Source organism: Coregonus lavaretus (genome assembly GCF_964263955.1).
Source record: "Coregonus lavaretus genome assembly, contig: HAP1_SCAFFOLD_855, whole genome shotgun sequence".
NCBI classification, from domain to species: Eukaryota; Metazoa; Chordata; class Actinopteri; order Salmoniformes; family Salmonidae; genus Coregonus; species Coregonus lavaretus.
Genome location: NW_028167053.1, coordinates 76,234 through 94,197, shown reverse-complemented (window position 1 = coordinate 94,197; position 17,964 = coordinate 76,234). Strand labels below are relative to the sequence as shown.

At 49.6% G+C, this 17,964-nt stretch overlaps 1 long non-coding RNA gene across 1 annotated transcript in view; it reads right to left on the bottom strand.

Annotated features, from left to right (window-relative positions):
• Positions 1–14,117: 14,117 nt before the first annotated feature.
• Positions 14,118–17,964, bottom strand: part of LOC311113942 — a 28,958-nt gene continuing 25,111 nt past the window's right edge. Inside the window, exon 3 of the long non-coding RNA XR_014611060.1 lies at positions 14,118–14,206. This is a non-coding gene — a long non-coding RNA (uncharacterized lncRNA). The remainder of the gene's footprint in view (positions 14,207–17,964) is intronic.

Sequence of the window (17,964 nt, the reverse complement as noted above, 5' to 3'; positions counted from 1 at the left end):
ACAACGATTTATTGACCAGACCAGAGATGCAGTAAAGGGGATCTCCGAGCGATTATCTGCCATCCCGCTCATAACTTAGTAGAGGTTGGTTCTAGATCAGGCAGAAAGGGCCAGTGTCTATAGAATGATAAGCCATTGTTGCACATTTATCCCTAACAACACCACACTGGATGGGACAGTCACCAGAGCTCTTACAGAATTAGCTGCACTAAGTGAAGAATGAACTGAGAACTCAGAAGTTAGTACATCATGGATAGGGTGGTTTGATGAAATATTTGGTAAATGGAAAACCATAGCAGCCACCATCTTAGGAGCGGTCAGTGTTTGTATGGGTATTCTTGTATTATGTGGTTGTTGTCTTGTTCCCTGTGTCCGAGGATTGGTGAGTCAGGCGTTGGTGAAATGGAGTATCTCAACAATGATGAGAGATGGACTGACTCCGGACTCTGACCAGGGGAATGTGAAAAACGATCCTCCAGGCTTGGTGGATGACGAGGATTTGGACCCTGAAAGACCGCAATTGGTCTTCCCCAGATCTGTGCCTCGACACAATCCTGTCTCGGAGCTCTACGGACAATTCCTTCGATCTCATAGCTTGGTTTTTGCTCTGGCATGCACTGTAAACTGTGGGACCTTATATAGACAGGTGTGTGCCTTTCCAAATAATGTCCAATCAATTGAATTTACCACAGGTGGACTCTAATCAAGTTGTAGAAACATCTCAAGGATAATCCATGGAAACAGTCTCGAGTCTCATACAAAGGGTCTGAATAGTTATGTAAATAAGGTATTTCTAAAATTTCTAAAATATCTGGTTTTGCTTTGTCATTATGGGGTATTGTGTGTAGATTGATGAGCAACATTTTTTATTTAATCCATTTTAGAATATGGCTGTAACGTAACAAAATGTAGAAAAAGTCAAGGGGTCTGAATACTTTCCGAAGGCACTGTATATATATATATATATATATATATATATACACACACCTGACGATGCATAGAAAAACCAGCTAGATGTATATTATCCATGTCCTTGCTCAGCCACGACTCTGACAAACAGGATATTACAGTTCTTCAGGTCCCGTTGATAGGATAGTCTTGAAACGAGCCTGTCCCATTTGTTCTCCAGTGATTGTACGTTGGCCAACAGAACGGAGGATAGAGGCGGTTTATGACGTGGTTTCGTCAGGGCCATGTCGGCCTCTCTTACCCGGGTCTCTGGGATTAGGGCCTGGTCCGGGGTGAGCAGTATGTCCTGTGCCTCTGAATCATTGAAGTAGAAATCTTCATCCAAATTTAGTCCTGTTAGTGATACTGTAGCTGTTCTGATGTCCAGAAGCTCTTTTTCGGTCAAAACAATGGCGGAAGCATTATGTACAAAAAAAAAGGTAAGATCAGCCAAAAAAAATACATAAATAGCAGAGTTGGTTAGGAGCCCGTAAAACGGCTGCTTTCCATTCCTTGTAGTTTTCTTAGTAGAGTCCTCAACAACACCAACACCAACACCAGCCCTAAGCACAGCATTCTCACATTACATATTCACATTATTGCATAGTTATTACAACATATGTTGTTGAAGTTCTTAATTACAAAGTCTCATATTGTGACAGGATTCTAAAACAGATTTATTGAAACAGTTCCAGCTAAAAACACTTCAGTTCCCCAACACACCTTGAAGTGACACGTCTTACATCCTCACAACACATCCTCTTTCTGCTAACCACAAAGGTAAACACCCCTTCATGTCACCACACAACACTAGCCCCTACTCAACTGAGCCTTCCAATCCACACGCCCCTCAAATTCATATTTAACATTTATGCCAGCCCATTACACACACCCTAACCCCCCCCCCCACACACACACAACCCACAGACCCAACCCTTCACACACATCTCCATCTCTCCTACCTCCTATAACCTGTCTGATGCCAAAACAATCACCAATCATCATCATCCCACCAAAGATTAGCGCGAGTCTGAGTACTTTCCCTCCAGTCGTGGTGGTTTGATCCAGGCTGCTGCGTCCTCCACGGCCCTAATGACTGGTGGTCGTGTTCTTAGCAGCAAATTCCATTATAAATCGGAATTTTCAAATGGAAGCTTTCCAGATTTGGAGTGGAGAATTGATCAGTGGATCACATGAAAGCATGTGATGTTCCATGGGACTGACTGGGGCTGGGAGGAGAGGACTGACCTCTAGGGAGCTAGCTAGGAAACACCATGACTGGGGCTGGGAGGAGAGGACTGACCTCTAGGGAGCTAGCTAGGAAACACCATGACTGGGGCTGGGAGGAGAGGACTGACCTCTAGGGAGCTAGCTAGGAAACACCATGACTGGGGCTGGGAGGAGAGGACTGACCTCTAGGGAGCTAGCTAGGAAACACCATGACTGGGGCTGGGAGGAGAGGACTGACCTCTAGGGAGCTAGCTAGGAAACACCATGACTGATGGCTGGGAGGAGAGGACTGACCTCTAGGGAGCTAGCTAGGAAACACCATGACTGGGGCTGGGAGGAGAGGACTGACCTCTAGGGAGCTAGCTAGGAAACACCATGACTGATGGCTGGGAGGAGAGGACTGACCTCTAGGGAGCTAGCTAGGAAACACCATGACTGATGGCTGGGAGGAGAGGACTGACCTCTAGGGAGCTAGCTAGGAAACACCATGACTGGGGCTGGGAGGAGAGGACTGACCTCTAGGGAGCTAGCTAGGAAACACCATGACTGGGGCTGGGAGGAGAGGACTGACCTCTAGGGAGCTAGCTAGGAAACACCATGACTGGGGCTGGGAGGAGAGGACTGACCTCTAGGGAGCTAGCTAGGAAACACCATGACTGATGGCTGGGAGGAGAGGACTGACCTCTAGGGAGCTAGATAGGAAACACCATGACTGATGGCTGGGAGGAGAGGACTGACCTCTAGGGAGCTAGCTAGGAAACACCATGACTGATGGCTGGGAGGAGAGGACTGACCTCTAGGGAGCTAGCTAGGAAACACCATGACTGATGGCTGGGAGGAGAGGACTGACCTCTAGGGAGCTAGCTAGGAAACACCATGACTGGGGCTGGGAGGAGAGGACTGACCTCTAGGGAGCTAGCTAGGAAACACCATGACTGGGGCTGGGAGGAGAGGACTGACCTCTAGGGAGCTAGCTAGGAAACACCATGACTGATGGCTGGGAGGAGAGGACTGACCTCTAGGGAGCTAGATAGGAAACACCATGACTGATGGCTGGGAGGAGAGGACTGACCTCTAGGGAGCTAGCTAGGAAACACCATGACTGATGGCTGGGAGGAGAGGACTGACCTCTAGGGAGCTAGCTAGGAAACACCATGACTGATGGCTGGGAGGAGAGGACTGACCTCTAGGGAGCTAGCTAGGAAACACCATGACTGGGGCTGGGAGGAGAGGACTAACCTCTAGGGAGCTAGCTAGGAAACACCATGACTGGGGCTGGGAGGAGAGGACTGACCTCTAGGGAGCTAGCTAGGAAACACCATGACTGGGGCTGGGAGGAGAGGACTGACCTCTAGGGAGCTAGCTAGGAAACACCATGACTGATGGCTGGGAGGAGAGGACTGACCTCTAGGGAGCTAGCTAGGAAACACCATGACTGGGGCTGGGAGGAGAGGACTGACCTCTAGGGAGCTAGCTAGGAAACACCATGACTGGGGCTGGGAGGAGAGGACTGACCTCTAGGGAGCTAGCTAGGAAACACCATGACTGGGGCTGGGAGGAGAGGACTGACCTCTAGGGAGCTAGCTAGGAAACACCATGACTGATGGCTGGGAGGAGAGGACTGACCTCTAGGGAGCTAGCTAGGAAACACCATGACTGATGGCTGGGAGGAGAGGACTGACCTCTAGGGAGCTAGCTAGGAAACACCATGACTGGGGCTGGGAGGAGAGGACTGACCTCTAGGGAGCTAGCTAGGAAACACCATGACTGATGGCTGGGAGGAGAGGACTGACCTCTAGGGAGCTAGCTAGGAAACACCATGACTGATGGCTGGGAGGAGAGGACTGACCTCTAGGGAGCTAGCTAGGAAACACCATGACTGGGGCTGGGAGGAGAGGACTGACCTCTAGGGAGCTAGCTAGGAAACACCATGACTGGGGCTGGGAGGAGAGGACTGACCTCTAGGGAGCTAGCTAGGAAACACCATGACTGATGGCTGGGAGGAGAGGACTGACCTCTAGGGAGCTAGCTAGGAAACACCATGACTGGGGCTGGGAGGAGAGGACTGACCTCTAGGGAGCTAGCTAGGAAACACCATGACTGGGGCTGGGAGGAGAGGACTGACCTCTAGGGAGCTAGCTAGGAAACACCATGACTGGGGCTGGGAGGAGAGGACTGACCTCTAGGGAGCTAGCTAGGAAACACCATGACTGGGGCTGGGAGGAGAGGACTGACCTCTAGGGAGCTAGCTAGGAAACACCATGACTGGGGCTGGGAGGAGAGGACTGACCTCTAGGGAGCTAGCTAGGAAACACCATGACTGGGGCTGGGAGGAGAGGACTGACCTCTAGGGAGCTAGCTAGGAAACACCATGACTGGGGCTGGGAGGAGAGGACTGACCTCTAGGGAGCTAGCTAGGAAACACCATGACTGATGGCTGGGAGGAGAGGACTGACCTCTAGGGAGCTAGCTAGGAAACACCATGACTGATGGCTGGGAGGAGAGGACTGACCTCTAGGGAGCTAGCTAGGAAACACCATGACTGATGGCTGGGAGGAGAGGACTGACCTCTAGGGAGCTAGCTAGGAAACACCATGACTGGGGCTGGGAGGAGAGGACTGACCTCTAGGGAGCTAGCTAGGAAACACCATGACTGATGGCTGGGAGGAGAGGACTGACCTCTAGGGAGCTAGCTAGGAAACACCATGACTGATGGCTGGGAGGAGAGGACTGACCTCTAGGGAGCTAGCTAGGAAACACCATGACTGATGGCTGGGAGGAGAGGACTGACCTCTAGGGAGCTAGCTAGGAAACACCATGACTGGGGCTGGGAGGAGAGGACTGACCTCTAGGGAGCTAGCTAGGAAACACCATGACTGGGGCTGGGAGGAGAGGACTGACCTCTAGGGAGCTAGCTAGGAAACACCATGACTGGGGCTGGGAGGAGAGGACTGACCTCTAGGGAGCTAGCTAGGAAACACCATGACTGATGGCTGGGAGGAGAGGACTGACCTCTAGGGAGCTAGCTAGGAAACACCATGACTGATGGCTGGGAGGAGAGGACTGACCTCTAGGGAGCTAGCTAGGAAACACCATGACTGATGGCTGGGAGGAGAGGACTGACCTCTAGGGAGCTAGCTAGGAAACACCATGACTGGGGCTGGGAGGAGAGGACTGACCTCTAGGGAGCTAGCTAGGAAACACCATGACTGATGGCTGGGAGGAGAGGACTGACCTCTAGGGAGCTAGCTAGGAAACACCATGACTGATGGCTGGGAGGAGAGGACTGACCTCTAGGGAGCTAGCTAGGAAACACCATGACTGATGGCTGGGAGGAGAGGACTGACCTCTAGGGAGCTAGCTAGGAAACACCATGACTGGGGCTGGGAGGAGAGGACTGACCTCTAGGGAGCTAGCTAGGAAACACCATGACTGGGGCTGGGAGGAGAGGACTGACCTCTAGGGAGCTAGCTAGGAAACACCATGACTGATGGCTGGGAGGAGAGGACTGACCTCTAGGGAGCTAGCTAGGAAACACCATGACTGGGGCTGGGAGGAGAGGACTGACCTCTAGGGAGCTAGCTAGGAAACACCATGACTGGGGCTGGGAGGAGAGGACTGACCTCTAGGGAGCTAGCTAGGAAACACCATGACTGATGGCTGGGAGGAGAGGACTGACCTCTAGGGAGCTAGCTAGGAAACACCATGACTGATGGCTGGGAGGAGAGGACTGACCTCTAGGGAGCTAGCTAGGAAACACCATGACTGATGGCTGGGAGGAGAGGACTGACCTCTAGGGAGCTAGCTAGGAAACACCATGACTGATGGCTGGGAGGAGAGGACTGACCTCTAGGGAGCTAGCTAGGAAACACCATGACTGGGGCTGGGAGGAGAGGACTGACCTCTAGGGAGCTAGCTAGGAAACACCATGACTGATGGCTGGGAGGAGAGGACTGACCTCTAGGGAGCTAGCTAGGAAACACCATGACTGGGGCTGGGAGGAGAGGACTGACCTCTAGGGAGCTAGCTAGGAAACACCATGACTGATGGCTGGGAGGAGAGGACTGACCTCTAGGGAGCTAGCTAGGAAACACCATGACTGATGGCTGGGAGCAAAGCTTGTTTAGAAGAATGATACTACAATGACAACTACAGCTATTAACCCAACAACTACAAAATCAGTTGTTCCTAAAGAAACTGCTTCAGAGACGTACAAAACCCAAAGCGGTAACTCGTGGCTACTAAACTGTGGTGCCAAAAACAGCTACAAAATGACACAGCAAACATTCCAACTGCGTAGAAAGACATGATCAACTGATGATGCTTTGACTGATACTCTAACCTTGTTACTCCACTCTGTCACAATAGTTCTACAAACACCAATCAATCACTGCTGATCCTTCACACTTCACACCACACAACCTATAATAGAGTGGCTACTTTACCCACGGCTACACCCATAAAGACGGATAGAGAGCTTCTACTTTGGAAATCCCTTTACCCACGGCTCCACCCATAAAGACGGATAGAGAGCCCTTTTAGCACGGCTCCACCCATAAAGACGGATAGAGAGCCCTTTTAGCACGGCTCCACCCATAAAGACGGATAGAGAGCCCTTTTAGCACGGCTCCACCCATAAAGACGGATAGAGAGCCCTTTTAGCACGGCTCCACCCATAAAGACGGATAGAGAGCCCTTTTAGCACGGCTCCACCCATAAAGACGGATAGAGAGCCCTTTTAGCACGGCTCCACCCATAAAGACGGATAGAGAGCCCTTTTAGCACGGCTCCACCCATAAAGACGGATAGAGAGCCCTTTTAGCACGGCTCCACCCATAAAGACGGATAGAGAGCCCTTTTAGCACGGCTCCACCCATAAAGACGGATAGAGAGCCCTTTTAGCACGGCTCCACCCATAAAGACGGATAGAGAGCCCTTTTAGCACGGCTCCACCCATAAAGACGGATAGAGAGCCCTTTTAGCACGGCTCCACCCATAAAGACGGATAGAGAGCCCTTTTAGCACGGCTCCACCCATAAAGACGGATAGAGAGCCCTTTTAGCACGGCTCCACCCATAAAGACGGATAGAGAGCCCTTTTAGCACGGCTCCACCCATAAAGACGGATAGAGAGCCCTTTTAGCACGGCTCTCCCCATAAAGACGGATAGAGAGCCCTTTTAGCACGGCTCCACCCATAAAGACGGATAGAGAGCCCTTTTAGCACGGCTCCACCCATAAAGACGGATAGAGAGCCCTTTTAGCACGGCTCCACCCATAAAGACGGATAGAGAGCCCTTTTAGCACGGCTCCACCCATAAAGACGGATAGAGAGCCCTTTTAGCACGGCTCCACCCATAAAGACGGATAGAGAGCCCTTTTAGCACGGCTCCACCCATAAAGACGGATAGAGAGCCCTTTTAGCACGGCTCCACCCATAAAGACGGATAGAGAGCCCTTTTAGCACGGCTCCACCCATAAAGACGGATAGAGAGCCCTTTTAGCACGGCTCCACCCATAAAGACGGATAGAGAGCCCTTTTAGCACGGCTCCACCCATAAAGACGGATAGAGAGCCCTTTTAGCACGGCTCCACCCATAAAGACGGATAGAGAGCCCTTTTAGCACGGCTCCACCCATAAAGACGGATAGAGAGCCCTTTTAGCACGTCTCCACCCATAAAGACGGATAGAGAGCCCTTTTAGCACGGCTCCACCCATAAAGACGGATAGAGAGCCCTTTTAGCACGGCTCTCCCCATAAAGACGGATAGAGAGCCCTTTTAGCACGGCTCCACCCATAAAGACGGATAGAGAGCCCTTTTAGCACGGCTCCACCCATAAAGACGGATAGAGAGCCCTTTTAGCACGGCTCCACCCATAAAGACGGATAGAGAGCCCTTTTAGCACGGCTCCACCTATAAAGACGGATAGAGAGCTTCCATTGAGGTCTTCCACCATTTTAAAAGTAGTCAAACCAACTGGGTGGGGATTCAGCCAATGAACAGAGGATCGTTTCCTTCATCAAATTGGGTTGATTGGTTAGTAAACGGCTTTAAATTCAAGGTGGTTTTGCTCTCCTGAGGTAGAGTAATGATAAGCTGTAGACCACACTATTTACCAAGAGAGTTTTCATCTATATTTTTCGTAGTTGTCTATTTACCACCACAAACAGATGCTGGCATTAAGACCGCCCTCAACGAGCTGTATAAGGACATAAGCAAACAAGAAAACGCTCATCCAGAAGTGGAGCTCCTAGTGCCCGGGGACTTTAATGCAGGCAAACAAATCCGTTTGACCTCATTTCTACCAGCATGTCACATGTGCAACCAGAGGAAGAAAAACCTCTAGACCACCTTTACTCCACACACAGAGACGCATACAAAGCTCTCCCTCGCCCTCCATTTGGCAAATCTGACCATAATTCTATCCTCCTGATTCCTGCTTACAAGCAAAAACTAAAGCAGGAAGTACCAGTGACTCGCTCAATACAGAGGTGGTCAGATGACACGGATGCTACGCTACAGGACTGTTTTGCTAGCATGTACACCCACATGTACGTATTACCTCAATTACCTCGACTAACCGGTGCCCCCGCACATTGACTCTGTCCCGGTACCCCCTGTATATAGCCTCCCTACTGTTATTTCACATTGACTCTGTACCGGTACCCCCTGTATATAGCCTCCCTACTGTTATTACACATTGACTCTGTACCGGTACCCACTGTATATAGCCTCCCTACTGTTATTTCACATTGACTCTGTCCCGGTACCCCCTGTATATAGCCTCCCTACTGTTATTTCCCATTGACTCTGTACCGGTACCCCCTGTATATAGCCTCCCTACTGTTATTTCCCATTGACTCTGTACCGGTACCCCCTGTATATAGCCTCCCTACTGTTATTTCACATTGACTCTGTACCGGTACCCCCTGTATATAGCCTCCCTACTGTTATTTCACATTGACTCTGTACCGGTACCCCCTGTATATAGCCTCCCTACTGTTATTTCACATTGACTCTGTCCCGGTACCCCCTGTATATAGCCTCTCTACTGTTATTTCCCATTGACTCTGTACCGGTACCCCCTGTATATAGCCTCCCTACTGTTATTTCCCACTGACTCTGTACCGGTACCCCCTGTATATAGCCTCCCTACTGTTATTTTACTGCTGCTCTTTAATTATTTGCTATTTAAATTTTTTACTTATCTAATTTTTACTTAAAACTTTTTTAAATTTTCTTAAAACTGCATTGTTGGTTAAGGGCTTGTTAATAAGCATTTCACTGTAAGGTCTACACCTGTTGTATTCGGCAAATAACATTTGATTTGATTTGACTGGAATATGTTCACATCAGTCACCGGCTTCATCAATAAGTGCATCAACGGCGTCGCCCCCACAGTGACCGTACGTACATATCCTAATCTAAATAGCTAAAGGCTAGAGCTGCCGCTTTCAAGGAGCGGGACACTTATAAGAAATCCCACTATGCTCTCAGACGAACCATCAAACAGGGGAAGCGTCAATACAGGACTAAGATTGAATCCTACTACACCGGCTCTGACGCTCGCGCTGATGTTTAGGCCGAGGTATGTATCGTTTTTTGTGTGCTCTAGGGCAACAGTGTCTAGATGGAATTTTGAATCTGTAGACTGTATACACTCACCATTGATCATTTCTTGTTTTGAATCTGCGAGAGAAGCGCTACCCCTGGTGGAAAGATGTAACGTACAGCGTCAGAGTTTTTTTCCAACTTTTCTCGAATACTATTGGCCCATTACCATATCTAAGCTACATGCTGTTTTGCTAGCACAGAATGTAATATGTTCCTGGATTCTTCCGATGGCATTGAGGAGTACACCACATCAGTCACTGGCTTCATCAATAAGTGCCTCGATGACGTCGTCCCCACAGTGACCGTACGTACATACCTCAACCAGAAGCCATGGATTATAGGCAACATCCACACTGAGCTAAAGGGTGGAGCTGCTGCTTTCAAGGAGCGGGACTCTAACCCGGACGTTTATAAGAAATCCCGCTATGCCCTCAGACGAACCATCAAACAGGCAAAGAGTCAATACAGGTCTAAGATTGAATCCTACTACACCGGCTCTGACGCTCGTCGGATGTGGCAGGGCTTGCAAACTATTATGGACTACAAAGGGAAACCCAGCCGCGAGCTGCCCAGTGAGGCGAGCCTACCAGACGGGCTAATTGCCTTTTATGCTCGCTTCGAGGCAAGCAACACTGAAGCATGCATGAGAGCACCAGCTGTTATGGACAACTTTGTGATCTCTGTAGCCGATGTGAGCAAGACCTTTAAACAGGTCAACATTCACAAGGCCGCGGGGCCAGACGGATTACCAGGACGTGTACTCAGCGCACTGACACTTTCAACCTCTCCCTGACTGAATCTGTAATACCTACATATTACATGTTTCAAGCAGACTACCATAAAGGCTGGTCATGGCTCACATCAACACCATCATCCCAGAAACCCTAGACCCACTCCAATTTGCATACCGCCCCAACAGATCCACAGATGACGCAATCTCAATCGCACTTCACACTGCCCTTTCCCATCTGGACAAAAGGAACACCTATGTGAGAATGCTGTTCATTAACTACAGCTCACCATTCAACACCATAGTGCCCACAAAGCTCATCACTAACATTTACATTTACATTTACGTAATTTAGCAGACGTTTTGGGGGGGGGGGGGGGGGGGGGTAGAAGGATTACTTTATCCTATCCCAGGTATTCCTTAAAGAGGTGGGGTTTCAAATGTCTCCGGAAGGTGGTGAGTGACTCCGCTGTCCTGGCTAAGGACCCTGGGACTAAACACCTGGGACTAAACACCTCCCTCTGCAACTGGATCCTGGACTTCCTGACAGGCCGCCCCCAGGTGGTAAGAGTAGGCAACAACACATCTGCCACGCTGATCCTCAACACGGGGGCCCCTCAGGGGTGAGCGCTTAGTCCCCTCCTGTACTCCCTGTTCACCCATGACTGTGTGGCCAGGCACGACTCCAACACCATCATTAAGTTTGTTGACGACACAACAGTGGTAGGCCTGATCACCGACAACGATGAGACAGCCTATAGGGAGGAGGTCAGAGACATGGCAGTGTGATGCCAGGACAACATCCTCTCCCTCAACATGAGCAAGACAAAGGAGATGATCGTGGACTACAGGAAAAGTAGGGCCGAACACGCCCCCGTTCACATCGACAGGGCTGTAGTGGAACAGGTTCAGAGCTTCAAGTCCCTTGGTGTCCACATCACCAACAAACTATCATGGTCCAAACACACCAAGAAGTTGTGAAGAGGGCACGACAACGCTGTTTCCCCCTCAGGAGACTGAAAAGATTTGGCATGGGTCCTCAGATCCTCAAAAAGTTCTACAGCTGCACCATCAACAGCATCCTGACCGGTTGCATCACCGTCTGGTATGGCAACTGCTCGGCATCCGACTGTAAGGCACTACAGAGGGTAGTGCGTACGGCCCAGTACATCACTGGGGCCAAGCTTCCTGCCATCCAGGACCTATATACTAGGCGGTGTCAGAGGAAGGCCCAAAAAATTGTCAAAGACTCCAGTCACCCAAGTCATAGACTGTTCTCTCTGCTACCGCACGGCAAGCGGTACCAGAGCGCCAAGTCTAGGTCCAAAAGGCTCCTCAATAGCGTCGACCCCCAAGCTATAAGACTGCTGAACAATTCAACAAATAGCCACCCGGACTATTTACATTGACCCCTCTTGGTAGCTTAAGTCTCATAACAGGGCAGTCAGTGGCTGTATACCACATGGAACCCATTAACTATGTGGTGCATTACTTTCTATAGGGAATAGGGTGCCATTCGGCACACAGCAGTGTCAATGAGACTCATTGGCGGGACAATGTATTATTCTAAACAGATGTTACGGAGTGGCTTCCACAAATTAATCACCCAACTAGCTGAACTCCAATGTTTATTACATTGAAAGTCTCAAGCGTTGATCGGCTGACTGGCTCATATGCTAACAAAGGATGAGAAATATGTTGACACGAGATTCTATAGTTAACTTAAAAAGACAAACTATATATGAAGGCTGGGGTGGAAACACTGGACAGGATCATTTATAAAGTTCCTGCCAAGAACATTCAACAGGAAATCAATCAAAATGGCCAATAATATCTACAAACAAATCAAACTTAACAAACACATAAACCTCAGTTGATAAGGAGTGTTAGAAAGGAAAACAGAGGAGGGTACCATGGCTACCACATAGATATTGATTCTGTTCTGTAACTCTGCTCATCTGATCCCTTTTGTTCTGTTGTTATGGGAAGTGATAGGCCGATCTGATTGGAATAATCTACACTGAATACATGTATACAACAGATACAGAAGACATGAGATACGTCCAGGATGTGTAACTTGTATTTGGCTCCTTTCTAAGACCTTGCCATTTTCATAAGACTGTGATTAGAAACTCAGAAAACAGAGTATGGGAAGAAAGAAACATCCATCAGCCTTCTGTTGTTTAGCAGCGTGGTTACAGGCTAACATCCATCAGCCTTCTGTTGTTTAGCAGCGTGGTTACAGGCTAACATCCATCAGCCTTCTGTTGTTTAGCAGCGTGGTTACAGGCTAACATCCATCAGCCTTCTGTTGTTTAGCAGCGTGGTTACAGGCTAACATCCATCAGCCTTCTGTTGTTTAGCAGCGTGGTTACAGGCTAACATCCATCAGCCTTCTGTTGTTTAGCAGCGTGGTTACAGGCTAACATCCATCAGCCTTCTGTTGTTTAGCAGCGTGGTTACAGGCTAACATCCGTCAGCCTTCTGTTGTTTAGCAGCGTGGTTACAGGCTAACATCCGTCAGCCTTCTGTTGTTTAGCAGCGTGGTTACAGGCTAACATCCATCAGCCTTCTGTTGTTTAGCAGCGTGGTTACAGGCTAACATCCATCAGCCTTCTGTTGTTTAGCAGCGTGGTTACAGGCTAACATCCATCAGCCTTCTGTTGTTTAGCAGCGTGGTTACAGGCTAACATCCATCAGCAAGACTGATCTGACATTTAATGTTCTTACTCTCTGCTCATTAATGTCTGGTCGAGCTACCAGCTACGGTCCTGGACTGGGTTACACCAGCTATGGTCCTGGACTGGGTTATACCAGCTATGGTCCTGGACTGGGTTACACCAGCTATGGTCCTGGACTGGGTTAAGCCAGCTATGGTCCTGGACTGGGTTACGCCAGCTATGGCCCAGAAATGGGTTAAGCCAGCTATGGTCCTGGACTGGGTTACACCAGCTACGGTCCTGGACTGGGTTACACCAGCTTTGGCCCAGGAATGGGTTAAGCCAGTTATGGTCCTGGACTGGGTTACACCAGCTTTGGCCCAGGAATGGGTTAAGCCAGCTATGGTCCTGGACTGGGTTACACCAGCTACGGTCCTGGACTGGGTTACACCAGCTTTGGCCCAGGAATGGGTTAAGCCAGTTATGGTCCTGGACTGGGTTACACCAGCTTTGGCCCAGGAATGGGTTAAGCCAGTTATGGTCCTGGACTGGGTTACACCAGCTACGGTCCTGGACTGGGTTACACCAGCTATGGTCCTGGACTGGGTTACACCAGCTACGGTCCTGGACTGGGTTACACCAGCTACGGTCCTGGACTGGGTTACACCAGCTTTGGCCCAGGAATGGGTTAAGCCAGTTATGGTCCTGCAGTAGATTAGCTAATTGACTTTACTGCAGCTCTTTGCCTGCCCAGCAGTGCAGCTAACTGGAGAGAAACACATCCAAAACCTGTCTATTCTGCAGCTTTTCTAAAGGGTTGTACCAATTGTTTTAACAAAGATTTACTCCTAACACCCTCTGGTGGGATGTCAGCTAGCTCTCTGATCATGGTCATTTATTCTGAGTGAGGAAGTTCAGATCGGCCTTACCAGAACTTCAGAGGATCCTTGTTGCCATGGCTGCTGTGGAGGTGGCGGACACAGTGGAACAGACACAGGAAACTCTCCAGGCACTGAAGACTGACCTGAGAGGGAGAGAGGGGGAGAGAGAGAGGGGGAGAGAGGGGGAGAGAGGGGGAGAGAGGGAGAGAGAGAGGAGAGAGGAGAGAGAGAGAGGGAGAGAGAGAGGGAGAGAGAGAGAGAGACGGATAGAGAGAGAGAGAGAGAGAGAAAGAGAGAGAGAGAGAGAGGGGAATAGAGAGAGAGAGAGGGATAGAGGGATAGAGAGAGAGGGATAGAGAGAGAGAGAGAGAGGGATAGAGAGAGAGAGAGAGAGAGGGATAGAGAGAGAGAGAGAGAGGGATAGAGAGAGAGAGAGAGAGAGAGGGATAGAGAGAGAGGGATAGAGAGAGAGAGAGAGAGAGAGAGAGAGAGAGAGAGAGAGGGATAGAGAGAGAGAGAGAGAGAGAGAGAGAGAGAGAGAGAGAGAGAGAGAGAGAGAGAGAGGGATAGAGAGAGAGAGAGAGAGAGAGGGATAGAGGGAGAGAGAGAGGGAGAGAGAGAGGGATAGAGGGAGAGAGAGAGAGAGAGAGAGAGAGAGAGAGAGAGGCAGAGAGAGAGAGAGAGAGAGAGAGAGAGAGAGAGAGAGAGAGAGAGAGAGAAGAGAGAGAGAGAGAGAGAGAGAGAGAGAGGGATAGAGGGAGAGAGAGAGAATAAAGGGGATATAAGAGGGGGGAGAAGAAAGAGAGACACACAGAGGTCAAAGATCAAAATATAGCATTCCTAATTGCTAACAGGAAGTGGTCGTGTTGCTGTGGTTCTGGGATCTAGGAAAGCTCAGGGTTTCGTGCTACCCTAATGTTGTTAGGCGACAGTTTATTTTATGTGAATCAGCTTACATGGTCCACTACACACTACTGACATGATGAATCCTGATGAACAGACAAATTCCTTTAGAGGCTGAGAGACGGCATCCCAACTGGAATTTGAACCCGTTTCCCTCAGAAGAATTATATAAAACTGTTAATGAACTCAGAAAACTAAAAAAGGTTGCAATGCTGTTTCTACTGCTGTACTACTAGCAGTAATCAATTGGCATTCAGTTCTGTCATATACCAGCAAAGGAATGTGAGCCTGTTTCCCTCAGAATAATTATATAAAACTGGACACAGAATGCAAAGCACCACAGGTTGCAATGCTGTACTATGGCTCTACTACTGGTAATCAATTCCCCTTGAGTTATTTCAGTAATCATACATCTCACCATGTTCACTAGCTAGCTCATCAGGTCACCAAGTCTCACCATGTTCACTAGCTAGCTCATCCGGTCACCATATGTTCACTAGCTAGCTCATCAGGTCACCAAGTCTCACCATGTTCACTAGCTAGCTCTTCAGGTCACCATGTCTCACCATGTTCACTAGCTAGCTCATCAGGTCACCAAGTCTCACCATGTTCACTAGCTAGCTCTTCAGGTCACCAAGTCTCACCATGTTCACTAGCTAGCTCATCAGGTCACCATGCCTCACCATGTTCACTAGCTAGCTCATCAGGTCACCATGCCTCACCATGTTCACTAGCTAGCTCATCAGGTCACCATGCCTCACCATGTTCACTAGCTAGCTCATCAGGTCACCATATGTTCACTAGCTAGCTCTTCAGGTCACCATGTCTCACCATGTTCACTAGCTAGCTCATCAGGTCACCAAGTCTCACCATGTTCACTAGCTAGCTCATCAGGTCACCATGTCTCACCATGTTCACTAGCTAGCTCATCAGGTCACCATGTCTCACCATGTTCACTAGCTAGCTCATCAGGTCACCATATGTTCACTAGCTAGCTCATCAGGTCACCAAGTCTCACCATGTTCACTAGCTAGCTCATCAGGTCACCATGTCTCACCATGTTCACTAGCTAGCTCATCAGGTCACCATGCCTCACCATGTTCACTAGCTAGCTCATCAGGTCACCATATGTTCACTAGCTAGCTCATCAGGTCACCATATGTTCACTAGCTAGCTCATCAGGTCACCAAGTCTCACCATGTTCACTAGCTAGCTCATCAGGTCACCATGTCTCACCATGTTCACTAGCTAGCTCATCAGGTCACAATATGTTCACTAGCTAGCTCATCATGTCACCATATGTTCACTAGCTAGCTCTTCAGGTCACCATGTCTCACCATGTTCACTAGCTAGCTCATCAGGTCACCATGTCTCACCATGTTCACTAGCTAGCTCATCAGGTCACCAAGTCTCACCATGTTCACTAGCTAGCTCATCAGGTCACCATGTCTCACCATGTTCACTAGCTAGCTCATCAGGTCACCATATGTTCACTAGCTAGCTCATCAGGTCATCATATGTTCACTAGCTAGCTCATCAGGTCACCATGTCTCACCATGTTCACTAGCTAGCTCATCAGGTCACCATATGTTCACTAGCTAGCTCATCAGGTCAGATGTAGTGGAGATGGATCGATACTGTCTGTAGCAGCACCACACCAGAGCCTGACATTCAGCACGAGGCAGTTGAGACTTTCCAAAACAGGAAGAGCAGAGAAAGACCGGCAACCTGACTTTAGCAGCATCTCTACCTCCTGTCCATCTCTACCTCCTGTCCATCTCTACCTCCTGTCCATCTCTACCTCCTGTCCATCTCTACCTCCTGTCCATCTCTACCTCCTGTCCATCTCTACCTCCTGTCCATCTCTACCTCCTGTCCATCTCTACCTCCTGTCCATCTCTACCTCCTGTCCATCTCTACCTCCTGTCCATCTCTACCTCCTGTCCATCTCCACCTCCTGTCCATCTCCACCTCCTGTCCATCTCCACCTCCTGTCCATCTCTACCTCCTGTCCATCTCTACCTCCTGTCCATCTCTACCTCCTGTCCATCTCTACCTCCTGTCCATCTCCACCTCCTGTCCATCTCTACCTCCTGTCCATCTCCACCTCCTGTCCATCTCCACCTCCAGTCCATCTCTACCTCCAGTCCATCTCCACCTCCTGTCCATCTCTACCTCCAGTCCATCTCTACCTCCAGTCCACCTCCTGTCCATCTCCACCTCCTGTCCATCTCCACCTCCTGTCCATCTCCACCTCCTGTCCATCTCCACCTCCTGTCCATCTCTACCTCCAGTCCATCTCTACCTCCAGTCCATCTCTACCTCCAGTCCACCTCCTGTCCATCTCTACCTCCAGTCCATCTCCACCTCCTGTCCATCTCCACCTCCTGTCCATCTCCACCTCCTGTCCATCTCCACCTCCTGTCCATCTCCACCTCCTGTCCATCTCTACCTCCAGTCCACCTCCTGTCCATCTCCACCTCCTGTCCATCTCCACCTCCTGTCCATCTCTACCTCCAGTCCACCTCCTGTCCATCTCTACCTCCTGTCCATCTCCACCTCCTGTCCATCTCTACCTCCACACCCTGTCTAGTTCTGTCCTCTACGCTACATTAATCAGGTGACTATCTTAGTCCTGGTCATGGCCCTGCTCTGCCAGACATGGGGATGGAGGGAGTGAACGGGTTGCCAGGTCCACACAGCAGAGCAGGGCAACCCGTTTTGTTTGACAGTTTACAGCAGGATGTGGTGACTCAACATCCTTCCTCTGTGTATTACAACATTCAGCGTTCAACAGGAAACACTCAGAATCCTCAGACTAACAGTACAGTTACTTTAACGTAGTGCCAACTGTGTTTTACTGTAACTAGGCTAGCCTTACAGTACAGTTAACTACGTTTTACAGTAACAGAGTGCCAACTGTGTTTTACTGTAACTAGGCTAGCCTTACAGTACAGTTAACTACGTTTTACAGTAACAGAGTGCCAACTGTGTTTTA